At 42.3% G+C, this 14,803-nt stretch overlaps 1 pseudogene; it reads left to right on the top strand.

Moving 5' to 3' along the window:
* Nucleotides 1–344: 344 nt before the first annotated feature.
* LOC130020261 (60S ribosomal protein L13a-like) lies at nucleotides 345–1,011 on the top strand (annotated as a pseudogene).
* Nucleotides 1,012–14,803: the final 13,792 nt, after the last annotated feature.

Below are 14,803 nucleotides of genomic sequence, written 5' to 3'. Positions count from 1 at the left end.
GAGGGATGCCTCCAGAGCAGTGGAGCCCTGCAAGGAGAGCTCTCAGCCTTATGCAGACAGAGAAAAGGAAGAAGCTGGAGTTCAGGAGCTGAGCTCGAGCAGGCCCAGTAACGTCTCCACCATGAGACTTGTTGTTACTGTGTTTGGCATATTGAGTACGTCACAGGTAGCTTGCCAGGTTCTGCTGTGTGGGCGAGATACTCTCAGTAGCTTGCCGGGCTCTCCAAGAGGGGCGGAGGAATCGAACTCGAGTCGGCCATGTTGGCTGCATGCAAGGCAAACGCCCTACTGCTGTGCTATCACTCCAGCCCAGGAGCTAAGCACAAGTGCCAAATATCTTCCCAGGCGGCTGACGAAGATGGTGGAGGGGCAGGTGCTGGTGCTCAATGGCCGAGGCCATCACCTGAGCCACCTGGCCGCCATTGTGGCCAAGCAAGTGCTGCTGGGTTGGAAGGTAGTGGTCATACGGTGTGAAGGCATCAACATTTCTGGAAATTTCTACAGAAATAAGTTGAAGTACATAGCTTTCCTTCAGAAGCGGATGAACACTAACCCCTGCCGGGACCCCTACCACTTCAGGGCCCCCAGCAGCATGTTTTGGTGGACAGTGAGAGGCATGATGCCCCACAAGACCAAGCAAGGTCAGGCTGCCTTGGACCGGCTCAAAGTGTTTGATGGAATCCCGCCCCCGCCATGACAAGAAAAAGCCAATGGTGGTACCAGCTGCTCTGAAGGTGGTTCGCCTGAAGTCCACTCGGAAGTTTGCCTATCTGGGACACCTGGCTCATGAGGTTGGCTGGAAATACCAAGCAGTGCCAGACACTCTTGAGGAGAAGAGGAAGGAGAAGGCCAAGATGCATTACCGCAAGAAAAAGCAACTCATGAGACTACGGAAATAAGCCGAAAAGAATGTGGAAAAGAAGATCACAAAGTTCACAGATGTCCTCAAGGTCCATGGAATCCTGGTCTGAGCACAATAAACTTGACAATTGCTTCTCAAAAAAAAAAAAAGTGCCAAATGTTGGCTCCCATCTTTTTTTCAGTGGATCTATTCAGCTCCCTCAATGATCTGGTAGCAAATTGACCTCCAAACATAATCACACATTACTCCCTCTATCACTGTCACTGTCCTCCTGTTGTTCATCAATTTGCTCTAGCAGGCCCAGAAATGTCTCCGTTGGAGACTTTGTTGTTACTGTGTTTGGTATATTGAATACATCACGGGTAGCTTGCCAGGCTCTGCCGTGTGGGCGAGATACTCTTGGTAGCTTGCCAGGCTCTCCAAGAGGGGCAGAGGAATCAAACTCGGGTCGGCCATGTTGGCTGCGTGCAAGGCAAACACCCTACCGCTGTGCTATCGCTCCAGCCCACTCCCTCTATATATCACATCATTTTATTTACTTCTTTGTTACTTATGTCATTACCCTGTGGTGCCAGGGATTAAACTCAGGAACCACACAGAGAAGGAAAGTTATATCTCAAACCCTACTATCCACTTGGTCATTTGACATCCCATTACTCATTGATTTGCTCTAGCGGGCATCAGTAACGTCTCCATTCATCCCTGTTGCGTGCTAGTGTAGCCCAATAGTGTCTGCTTGTTCGAGTAACACGAAGAGCCTCAAACTGATTATTCAGGGTCTTGACGAAGAAGTCTGACCACCTTGTAGGTGAGCGGCCATGAAATCTTTTGACATACAGTGGAATCCAGTCGGTAATGGCTCTACTCCAACAGTCGACTCCAAATCTCATTACGAGTCCAGCCCATCTGAATTTTGACACACAGGCAAACAAGACAGTGTCTCTGACTCTTGATCGTTGACAGAGGTCGGAACAAGCCACCGGATTCTTTCTCTCACTTGAGTGAAGTGTGATACTCCAAGCATAGCTCTTTCAATTCCTCTTTGGGAGACCCAAATAGCATTCTCATCACGTTTTCATAGGTCCCAGGTCTCTGAGGCATGTGTTAATGCAGGAAGAACAGTGGAATCGAAGACATGTACGCGGAGCCTGAGATTCTTCATCCTCATAGCTATTTCTTTAATGCTCTTGAAGGTGTTCCAAGCCGCGCTCTTCATCCTGCACAACTCAGGTGCCAGGTCATTCTTCATGTTGACTTCTTGACCTATGTACACATAACTGTTGCATTCAGAAATGTTAATTCCATTGAGAGCAAATGGAACGTCCGGAATGAGACAGTTTCTCATAAACATTGTCTTCGTGAGATTCAGCTGCAGTCTGACCTTTTCACACTCAAGGTCGAAGTCGGCCAGCATTTGTGCTGTTTGGCTAATGTTTGGTGTTATTAGAACAATGTCATCAGCAAAGCAGAGGTGGTGTAGTTGTTGACCATCTATCTTCACTCCCATTCCTTCCCATTTCAGTTGTTGCATGACGTTCTCCAGGATGGCACTGAAGAGTTTGGGTGAAATGGTATCACCCTGCCAAACCCCTCTCTTGACATGGATGATCACTTCCTTGTAGAATGGTGAGATCCTGGTAGTGAATCCACAATACAGCTCATGGAGGATCCTGATGTATTGAGTTTGAACGCCCTGTTTGGCTAGGGCTTTGATGAGCGCTTCAGTCTCAACAGAATCAAAGGCCTTCTTTAAATCAATGAACGTTAGACAGAGTGGCATCTTGAGCTCCCGAGAAACATCAATGAGCTTCATTATCGTGTGGATATGGTCTATCATACTGAATCCTTTCTGGAACCCGGCTTGCTCGCACCAACACCAACACTACCGATGCCTCTTTTGTGGCATGTTCCAAGGAACATGCTCTTCTCCAGTGTCAAAAACAGCGTGATGTGATTGATGCCTTCTCATCTTGGTCAGACCAATGATGTTGTACTTGATCTTTCATGCTTGTACCATCAGGTCCTCGATGGATGCATCCGAAGACAGCGTACGTGCATTGAAAGAACAGTCATTTTTGTCCTTCTTCTTTTGGGAGCCTAGTTCAGCCTTGAGATTTTATCAGCCTCTCCTTCCTCATCCTTCTTTCAGGGTCAGAGGAATAAGACCCATTGTATTTAGTAGTTTTGGATTATAAAATACGCCACAGATAGCTTTCCAGGCTCTGCCATGCGGGCAGGATATTCTCGGTAGCTTGCCAGGCTCTCTGAGAGGGATAGAGGCTTTTAGGGTAAATAGAGTAACCTATTTCATTCTCATTTATTCATCAATCTCAGCCATAAGTGGGTGAAAGCAAGCCACTAATTTCATATTTGTAAGCATCAGCAATGCACCATGCTCCATATTCAGTATAAAACAGTAAGCAAAACAAAATAGGTCATTGTTTTCAAAATTTCAATGTATTTGGAATATATTCATACATTAAAATAGTGATTAAATTAATAAATACTGCACATTTCTCACAGTGCTAAGGACAATGACAGTTCTAATCATATTCTACAGTCAATTGACATCTTATTCTCTCATCTATTTTGTCAGTCACAGTTGCTTCCAGAGGGCATTTCTGGTAAGACCAAGAGCCTTCAAATAAGAGCTTAAGGCAAAATAATGTCTTCAAGAAAATCATCTACCAAAACTTCCACATATTAGAAAGCATTCTAATTGAAGAAAATCTAGTCAAGCATCCAAATCGCTCAAGAAAATTTGCGGATTTCTGATTTTTATTCAATGTGTATTTATTTTATTTGTTAAAGCATACTGTTACCCATTTAGCAAATTAAAATCGATTTCCACATGGTATTATTTGTAACCCTCCCTCTGATCTCTTAACTCATCTAGCTCAATGCCACTAAATACATCAAATCACAGTGATTTGCCTAAACCTGGTGCCATCTGACCTCTCATCGTACTTACAGCACTTTCCACTATACTTACAGTACAATGTATCATTTTACCTATAGAAAATACCCTACGATTTTCTGCAGTGTATTATATTTACATCTTTACCAAACTTATCATAAGGAGAGACAGTGAAAGAGAAACTAGGAATAGAGGATGCAAACATGATAAATGGAAGGATAGTATCACCGCTAATGCTAATCAATACTCCTATACTATCAACATTATCACAAGCAAGATGAAAACAAAGAACATTTGGACACACAAAAGAACCTTGGAACCCAGCAGCTCACAGCAGAGATGCCGGGGGACCCTGCACCTGGCCTATTTCACTAGGGTGCCTCAGATGAGAGCAAGCATCGTCCCTCTACTTCCCCCTAGAAATTCCGGTCGCCTCCCACTTCCAGAACCCAGTGAAAAGCCCAGGTACTTTGGGATCAGTGACTGCAAACTCCAGGCCTCAAGAGATAGGAGATGGGCCCATCTTTCTCAACTCCCCATCCCTCTGGGACCCTGGATGTCATGCCCACAAACTATCTCTGGCTGCTATTTAAGCTCATTAATGGCCACCATCCAGAGGCACACAGAACCTATTAGCTATCTGCAGATATTTCTCCAGATCCTAATTATCTAAAATTTTAGACTTCTTGGAGCACGTAGCTGCTTTCACGGCTATGTGACATCCTATGCTATACATAATAAGTAATACAAAATAAATTATCGAACATCTGCCTGTTCAGCAGACTTGAGTGATGGTGGGAAAATTTAAAACCGTGGTGGTGAGAAGGTCTAAGGTGGTGGGACTGGTGTCGAAATATTGAATGTAAGCCATTATTGTGAACAACTTTTTGAAAATAAAATTTAAAAAAAGAAAACAGAAAACGTTTAAGAAGTTACTGAGCTAGGGGCTGAAGAAATAGTGCAGAGAATAGGGCACCTGCTTTAGAGAGTCTGATTTTCTCCCTTTTTAATAAATGAAAACTCTAACTAAAAGATTGGTAAACAAATATCTAAACAAATATTAACATATATTTCTGATAATAAAAGTGTTTTCCAAAGATTTTATTCTTTCAGTACCATTCACAATAGCCTGATTAATAAAGGATTTAATCTTGTCTAAAATATGAGTTTTCAGTGACATTGGGATTTCTAGGAAGGAGTTACTGTACACCAGTATGTTGAAGAACTATCTTTTACCCAAAATATAACAGTCTTTCCGTGAAAAAGTTATAAACATACTTGCTTGTACATTTAAAAGTAAACTCATCTTCTGATACATTGTTATAATTTCTTTTGTAGATTATAAGACCAATCAAGCAATCTTCAAGAAAATTGCTCAAGATTACTTAAAATCAGAGTATCAGGCACCCAGACAGATAGTACTGCAAATAGGACACTTACCTTTCACACCGCCAACTCCATTTTGGTTCCCACAGCCCCATGTGATCCCCTGAGTCTACCAGAAGTGATTTCAGAGAACAGACCCCTGAGCACCACCAGGTGTAACCCAAAAATAAGCAAAGAAGTTACAGAAACAATTCCAACCAATGTCATTATAAAACTGAATAAACTTGAACCAGCTATAGTCTCTTAGATTCTTAAGCCCAAGTATTTTCTTCATCATAAGACTGACTTCTCATTATAGAACTCAATTTGAATAAAATAAAATGCTCTTACAAATTTCTGAGAATTTTCACCATATTTTGACAGGAGTAGAAACCATGATCTTCTCAACTGATTCTGATGAATAACTAGCTGGCACCATAATCTGACACTCATAAATGACAATATCTTTGGTGTCCATCAGGCTGTACCTCTTGATAGCACTCTCTCTTGCTTACTTGGTCTAATAAAGAAAGTTACCATCTTGTGAGACACTATAGAGAGAGTCACAGAGCAATAAATTAATAAACTCTTTACTCACTGATCATGAGGAATTAAAGCATAAATCTAACAATGTACAGCAGACTGGATTTTCACAACGAGGAAATGAGCTCATAAATTAACCTTTTCTAATAAAATCTTAAGCTAACTCTGGCCTCTGAGAACTCAAAGCCAGAGATCTACAGTTCAGTTACACCCAGATTCCTAATCTCCAGAAATTGTGAATTAGTGAACATTATTGGTTTAAGTCATAAGTTTTGAAGTAATTGGAGAGAATGTCATTTAAAAATTTATGGGATATAATGACCAAAGTAAGGAAGTCAAATGAAAAAAATCTCCCTGAGTCCATGAACAAATATAGTCTTATAGACACTTACATACTTTTATTTGTTCAGGGCTTCATCCAGAAGGCAAAACAGAGGCCCATAACGATCTGCAGTGGTGTCTTTTCTGAAAAATATGGTGGAACTACATAAGAAAGGTAGTTTTGTAGCTGAGTTCTACAACCAGAAGGGAAAGATCAAGAACTGAGAGAAAGAGGAAGAAAATGGATGCGTGATTACTTCCCAAAATTAGGCAAGGAGCAAGAAGGAAGTCGTAGTGGTGAGCTTATGGTCATCATTTGTGCATGGTTGGCTCCCCGTGAACCAGTGAGTATCTGAGCATGAGAATCAGGAGACCACCTACCAGGAGACAAGGTTTTCCATCCTAAGAGTATAAAGAGTGCAGCAGTATAAGAGCAGCTACAATCCCTCTCACCTGCTTTCAATGGTAGAACAATGGGGCACACTTGAACATTTAAAAAGAAACAGTATGTGCTTAGTTTACTTGAATCAAATGAACAACTTAGGGTACACAAAACAAAGGGATTCTGAGAAAGAGAAAATCACAGATGCCTCTTAGGTCACCCTGAGCATGTATTTAACTTGGATAGCCCAGAGTTAAAAGACTAACAGGACATCCTAGGTGACCCTGAACTGGAAAGGCAAATGGTACCTCAATACAAGTGAAAGAGATGCAGTAGGAAACAGTCTGTTGGAAGTTCACATATTGCCCAGAACTGATAAGGCATTTGGGAACATAGGCAAGTATGGGTGAAAGCACAAACTCACAACCATCTATAAAGTACTAGAGAAAGAGCTGGTAAACTAAACTTTCCCAAATTAGTCATGTAAGCATCTTGGGATCTTATGATCTGAAGCTTAGTACTCCAAATTGAAGAGACTTGGCTCAAAGTTACTTTGGTCACACACAATCCTGAAGTCTCTGGTGGCAACTACCCAGAGATGCTAGTAAAAGAGCACCCAGTCTTGCCAGAAATCAGTATAGTCATAGGCACCAACCTGATCTAATGAATCTGAGCTCCGTATCTCGCAGCTTAGGCAAGATAGTACTTGGAGCTCCACTCTTAGTTCCCATATAGTACCAGGAATAATAAAAAACAAATGAAAGATTTTAAGCAATCAACTGATCGAGACAAAAGCCCCGGAAAGTTTCCAACTACATTAGAACTTTCTAAATTGCCAGAGGAAGATTTCAAAACAACAAATTCTCTCAAAGTGTAATGATCTGAGAAAGTCACTAGGAGAGAGAATAATCTCGAAGAAAGATGAAAATATGAAAGATTTATTCAAACTCAAAATGTGAGTCTAAGGACTATAGTAATAGGATTCAGCTTCAAAATGAAAGAAACCAAAAACTGAATCAAAGTGACCCCAAAGGCAGCATATATAGAATCATTAATAAAGAAAAAATAGCAAAATAGAGAATCCAAAAAGTTGCAAAGAATTAATGAGATATATTTGACAGCCACAAGAAAAATGGGCTGGAGCGATAGCACAGCGGTAGGGCGTTTGCCTTACAAGCGGCCAACATGGCCGACCTGAGTTCGATTCCTCCGCCCCTCTCGGAGAGCTCGGCAAGCTACCGAGAGTATCTGATATGCCAAACACAGTAACAACAAAGTCTCCAATGGAGACGTTACTGGGCCCGCTCGAGCAAAATCGATGATCAACGGGAGGGCCTTTACCTTTACGTCGAGCAAGAAAAATAAATTCTCCAGTAAAAAAAAAATTAACAAATTTAAAACTAAAGAAACTTACCTTAACATAGTAGAGACCATAAACAACAAAACCAAACTGACATCAAAATCAGTGGTGAAAAAAAAATCTTTCCTCTAAGACAAGGCCCAAGGAAAGGATTTTCACTTTCACCAGTATTACTCAAAATAGCATTGAATGTCCTAAAGGAAGGAAGGAAGGAAGGAAGGAAGGAAGGAAGGAAGGAAGGAAGGAAGATTTCATTTTTATTTTTATTAAAAACACCATGATTTACAAAGTTGTTCATAAACTTAGTGCTCCAACACCAGCAGTGTGACCTTCCCTCCACCAATATTCCCAATTTTCCTCCCAATACAAATCCCCTTATATGCATAACAATTTAACTTATATTTCTTATGGAAGGAAGATTCTAAATAAACGAAAGACCTCAATATTATACTGAAATCCACAAAATGCACAAGAAAAACATAGGCAGAACTATCCATGATACTAATCTCAGGGATCTTTTCAATGATACAATCTCCTGGCAGAGATGACAGAATCAAAAATAAACAAATGGGATCATACCAAACTAAAAAGTTTTGGACTAAAGGAAATGCCCTGCCACAGAGGCGGGGTGGGGTGGGGAAAATGGGGAGTGGGGTGGGAGAGCTACTGGGATCATTGGTGGTGGAGAATGGGCACTGGTAGAGGGGTGGGTACTCGATCATCGTATAACTGAAACACAGGCATGAAAGTTTGTAAGTCTACAACTGTACCTCATGGTGTTTCACTAATAAAATAAATAAATAATAAATAAATTAAAAGCTTTGCACTGAGAAAGAAAATATGACTAAAACAAAAAGGTATGCTGAGTGGGAGAAAATATTTGTGCACCATACATTTGAGAAAGAGCTAATAATGTAAGACATATAAAACTTATAAAACTCAACATTATTTATAAATCTCATCAATAAAAATTAATGATCCATTTAAAACGCTTGATGAATAGGTGCTTTAAGGAAAGATGCAAAGGGCCCAGAGCAATAGTAGAGTTAGTAGGGCATTTGCCTTGCACATAGAACAAGCTGGGTTCAATCCCCAGCATCCCATATTGGCCCCCAGCACTGCCAGGAGTAATTCCTGAGTGAAGAGTCAGGAGTAATTCCTGAGCAGGGCCAGGTGTGACCCAAAAAGTCCCCCCCAAAAAAGAAAAGATGCATATTTTCCATCAGCATATGAAAAGACATTCATAATTACTTTATAATGAGGTAAATGGAAATCATCAGTAACATACCAATGAGAATGGCTTATATTAAAAATAATGGCAACAAGTAATGCTTCTGGGAATGTGATTAACAAGGGAATCTTATTCAGTATTGGTGGGAATGTTGTCTTTTCAACCTCTATGGAAAACAATATGGAGATTTCTCAAAAATTAAAAATAGGACTCCCATATGACCCAACAATTTAACTCCTTTGAAATTTATTTCAAGAACACAAATACATTAACGCAAAAAGATATAGATAGGTAGGTAGATACAGCAAAAAAGAGATAGAAAGAGACACAAATACGTACACACACACAGACACACACACACACACACACATCTATGGTCACTTCAGCATTATTACAATATCCAAGAGATGGAATCAACTTAATGTTCAATGACAATGAATTGTAACAATGAATTGTAATGAAACATATATATATATACACATATATATATATATGTGTGTGGGCTGGAGCGATAGCACAGCGGGTAGGGCGTTTGCCTTGCAAGTGGCCAAAATAGCCAACCAGATCAAACCCGAGTTTGATTCTTCCAGCCCTCTTGGAGAGCCCGGCAAGCTACCGAGAGTATCTCACCCGCCCGGCAAAGCCTGGCAAGCTACCTATGATGTGTTCGATATACCTAACACAGTAACAATTGTCACAATGGAGATGTTACTGGGCCCGCTCGAGCAAATTGATGAACAACGGGAGGACAGTTACAGATATATATATATATGATATATATATATATGATGGAATACTGCTCAGTTATAAAAAAGACTAATTCTTGCTTTTGCTCCAAAAAAGGGTGGAGTTAGAAAGGGCTATGTTAAACAAACAAATCACAGGGAGGAAAAATACCAGGTGATCTCCCTTTATATGAGGTATATAAGCAACAAAGTAACAGAATTATCAATAGTGATAGAATTATCCATGTCCATTGATACCGAACAGGTAGAGTTTGACTACACAGAATTGAGGTTACTAGGCAGGGAGGAATTAAAGGAAAAAGCAGTCTTAAGGGGTGTAAGGATAGTGATAAAGAGTGTTCAGCACTTTGTTTGTACCGGGGTTGTGGTAGTACAGTTGCTTTGTGTATCAAAAACATTAATATTGACATGATTAAAATTATATCACCTTAATTGCAATTAAAATTAAAGTTAATAAATTAATAATAAAATAATAGTTAAATTTAACATTTATAATCATAAAAGTTAATGACAGTTAAAATTAACTTACAGATACAAGTTTAATGACCCCCAAACAAGATAAAGGAAATACACACCTCATCATATCAATAAAACTACTGTAACAAAAATAAAGAAAAAGATAATTAAGATACAGATTTGAAAACAATGATTATGACTAGCTTCTTACAAAATCAGTGAAGACCTGAGGCAATAGAATAAAATTTTTTATAAAGCTCAGCGAAAACAATGATCAATACTTATTTTATGCGCAATGAAACTCCTTCCAATTAGAATTAAAAAGATATTCTGCTCTGTTTTGTTTTGGAGGGTCACATCCAGTGGTACTCAGGACCTACCCCTGGCTCTTTACTCAGAGGTTACTCTTTGAAGGACTAGAGAAGCCAGATTGTATGACAAGAATTGAACCTGGGTCAGCAAGCAAGCACCCTACCAGTATCCTATTAGTCCAGCACCAATAATTTCTAATAAAAGTTTTCAAATTTTTCTCCACTATAGAAATCTACAAAGAAGCAAGCAAACAATTACTTAAGTCTCCAGGTTCAGGGTATCCTAGAACAATAACTAGCCAAAATGTAAAAAATAATCCAAAAACCCAACTACGAATGAATGGGTCAAGAAACTGTGAGATATATACATATATATGAGATATATCACTTAATCACTTAACTTCCCGTTAGTCGTCGATTTGCTCGAGCGGGCGCCAGTAACGTCTCCATTTGTCCCTGTCGCGTGCTAGTGTAGCCCAATGGCATCTCTTCGCTCCGGGAACATGGAGGGCCTCAAACCGATCGTTCATGATCTTGACAAAGAAGTCTGACCATCTGGTAGGTGGGCGGCCACGCGGTCTCTTGATATCCCATGGAATCCAATCAGTAACAGCTCTAGTCCAACGGTCGTCTTTAAATCTCATTACGTGACCAGCCCATCTGATTTTCGACACCTTGGCATATGAGACAGCGTCCCTGATCCTTGATCGTCGACGGATGTCAGAACTCCGGATTCCTTCTCTCATTTGAGTGAAACGTGATATTCCAAGCATAGCTCTTTCTATTCTTCTTTGGGAGACCTGAATGGCGTTCTCATCTTGTTTGCGTAGGGCCCAGGTCTCTGAGGCATATGTTAATGCAGGAAGAACAGTCGAATCAAAGAGATGTGCCCGGAGCCGGAGGTTCTTCGTCCTCTTAGCTATTTCTTCGACGTTCTTGAAGGCGTTCCAAGCCGCTCTCTTCCTCCTGCGCAGCTCGGGTGCCAGGTCATTTGTCATGTTGACCTCTCGACCTAGGTACACATAGCTGTTGCATTCAGAGATGGTCGTTCCATTGAGAGCGAATGGGGCGTCAGGAACAAGGCTGTTTCTCATAAACATTGTCTTCGTAAGATTCAGCTGTAGTCCTACCTTTCCACACTCACGGTCAAAGTCAGCCAGCATTTGTGCCGCTTGGCTGATGTTTGGTGTTATTAAAACAATGTCATCAGCAAAGCGGAGGTGGTGTAGTTGCCGACCATCTATCTTCACTCCCATTCCTTCCCATTCCAGTCGTCGCATGATGTTCTCGAGGCTGGCACTGAAGAGTTTCGGTGAAATGGTATCACCCTGCCACACCCCTCTCTTGACATCAACGATCACTTCTTTGTAGAATGGTGAGATCCTGGTAGTGAATCCGCAATACAGCTCACGGAGGATCCTGAACTACAACTGGTCTCATTCACCTGACCCTGAAGGCTTCACCGACATGGCAGCACTGAGAAGGATGAGAAAGGAGAGGCCGACAAAATCTCAAGGCCGACCTAGGCTGCCACAACGAAGGAAGACAAAAATGATCGTCTGTACTTTCAATGCACGTACGCTAGCATCAGATGCATCCATCGAGGACCTGATGGTACAAGCGCGAATGATCAAGTACGACATCATTGGTCTGACCGAGACAAGAAGGCACGAATCTCACCATGCCGTTTTCGACACTGGAGAAGAATTGTTCCTCGGAACATGCGATAAAAGAGGTGTTGGAGGCGTCGGTGTCCTTGTCAACACAAACTTGGCCAAGAGCATTGATTCATTCGAATGCCTAACAACCCGAATCGGACGTTTACATTTGAATAGATGTGGCTCACTGCCTGCAGTTTCTATCTTCGTTGTCTACGCACCAACATCTCATTATGATGAAAGAGAAATCGAGAAGTTCTACATGGAGCTAGAGAAGTTCTATAAAGAAGACCACACCTTCTACAAGATCATTGTGGGTGATTTTAATGCCAAGATAGGACCGAGAAGATCAGCTGAAGAACTTCACATCGGGACCCATGGCCTAGAATGGAACGAACAGGGTGAGAGACTGTCTGAGTTCATCATGTCGACCAAGACCATTCATGGTAACTCACAGTTCCAGAAGGCAGAATCTAAACGATGGACATGGGAGTCTCCCGGTGGACGATTCCACAACGAAATAGACCACATCATATTCAATCGACGGTTTTGCCTGACTGATGTCGCTGTTGTCCCAAAATTTCAAACGGGATCGGACCACCGTCTCCTTCGTGCAAAATTCTACTTCACAGAGCAGGGAGAAAGGGCTGCAAAGTTCAAAAAGAGAACTCCCAGAATGACCACCAACTGGGAACTCTTTGGTACTATTGCGGCAACATGGGAAGATGCCATTGTTGACAACATTGACGAGGAATACGATCGACTGGTTCAGCACCTCCATGAATGTGCGAGGAACGCCAAGAGAGAGATAGCCACAAAAAGTCGTCTATCTTCGAAAACTCTTGAGCTAATTCGCCAGCGTGGTTTGGCGCATGCCTCAGGTAACCGCAAGCTAACGTCTGAGCTTGCAAAGCAGTGCAGAGATGCGATCAAGGAAGACCTCAAAGAGAGAAGAGCAGAAGTACTGGTAGATGCGGCAGAAGCCGGGAAAAGTATTCGTAACGCCCGCCTGTCCTTCGCCAACTATAAGACCAAGATGACTGCCCTCCGACGTCCTGATGGATCCATCACATCCTCCAGAACGGCAATGGAGAAGATTATCCATGACTTCTACTCAAATCTCTTCGATAGCCATGTCCACTTGCCGACATACCAAATTCCACAGGATGGGTATGTCGTTCCCAACGTTCTCCCTTCCGAAATCCGACACGCCATTTCGTTGGTAAAGAAGCAAACAGCACCCGGCCCAGACAAGGTCAGACCTGAACACCTGAAGAACCTGCCGTCAGTACTCATCAATACACTGGCTCGGCTCTTCACTCGCTACCTGTCTGAATGCAAGGTTCCGTCCCAATGGAAAACCAGCAGGACCGTACTACTGTTCAAGAAGGGAGACATCCATGACATTGGCAACTATCGCCCGATCTGCCTATTGTCTGTCATCTACAAGCTGTTCACTCGAGTCATCCTGAATAGGATTGGCAGAACACTAGATGAAGGACAACCATGCGAGCAAGCCGGGTTCCGCAAAGGATTCAGCACCATCGACCATATCCACACGATAACCAAGCTCATTGAGGTTTCTCGGGAGTTCAAGATGCCGCTCTGCTTAACGTTCATTGATTTAAAGAAGGCCTTTGATTCTGTTGAGACGGAAGCGGTCATTGAAGCCCTAGCCAATCAGGGCATTCAAGCCCAATACATCATGAGATATATATATATATACACAATACACACACCACCAATTTCAGAGTGTCTCAAACCAGAAATTGATTTAGGGGGGTGGACTCTCCTCCAGAGTGTCTGCTTCCGGTTGTGAGTCAATAAAGGCTTCTCTCTCCCTGCTCTAATGGATGGGCAACTGTATCCTGTCTGTGTACTATCCTGCCAACTACTAGTCTCCTTCTGACACAGTTGATACAGGCAAACAACTGCATTTTTGGATCCTGTCGATTGGGTGTTTCTAACTTAGTATAGAGCTTAAGTCTGGTGTACCCTCTATGGGGAAGTGTCCTTTTTTATTTTGGGGGGTTACACCTGGCAATGCACAGGGGTTACTCCTGGCTTATGCACTCAGGAATCACTCCTAGCAGTGCTCGGAGGACCTTATGGGATGCTGGGAATCAAACCCTAGTCGGCTGCGTGAAAGACAAACGCCCTACCCGCTGTGCTATCGCTCCAGCCCCAGGAAGTGTCCTTTGATTCTGAGCTCACCTTCACTACATACCGGTGGCTTATCTGAAAACTGAATTCTAAAGAAGGTGGGTCTGCCAGGGCAGAGCTAGGCAATAAACTGGGTGAATGCGCCTGAGACTTCAAGGAGAAGTGCTGCACCTGCAACCCGACTCTGGTAGGGTTGAGCATCTCTAAATCCTGGCCCAGCAATGCCCAGCCTGGCCCAGGTGTGGTTGTATCACCATCTATTGGAACTAAGAAATCTTGAGATTCTACAGCTTGTGAGATACAACACAAAACGCTTAAGTATTCAACAGAAATTGAGTCCATAGGAGTAGGACAAGTCTGTGTCAGTTCAGGAAACAAGATTGTAGCAAGTAGCTAGATCACAATCCTACTGGGAATGTCCCTGTCCCCAGCCCCACTCCTGCCCACTGCCTGAGCCAGGAGGTCTGAGTGACAGCCTGGCTTGTTTA

This window comes from Sorex fumeus, unplaced genomic scaffold (assembly GCF_029834395.1).
Source record: "Sorex fumeus unplaced genomic scaffold, SorFum_2.1 ptg000002l, whole genome shotgun sequence".
In the NCBI taxonomy this organism is placed as follows: Eukaryota; Metazoa; Chordata; class Mammalia; order Eulipotyphla; family Soricidae; genus Sorex; species Sorex fumeus.
The sequence above is the reverse complement of the archived record's forward strand: the minus strand, read 5'-3'. Positions and strand labels throughout refer to the sequence as shown.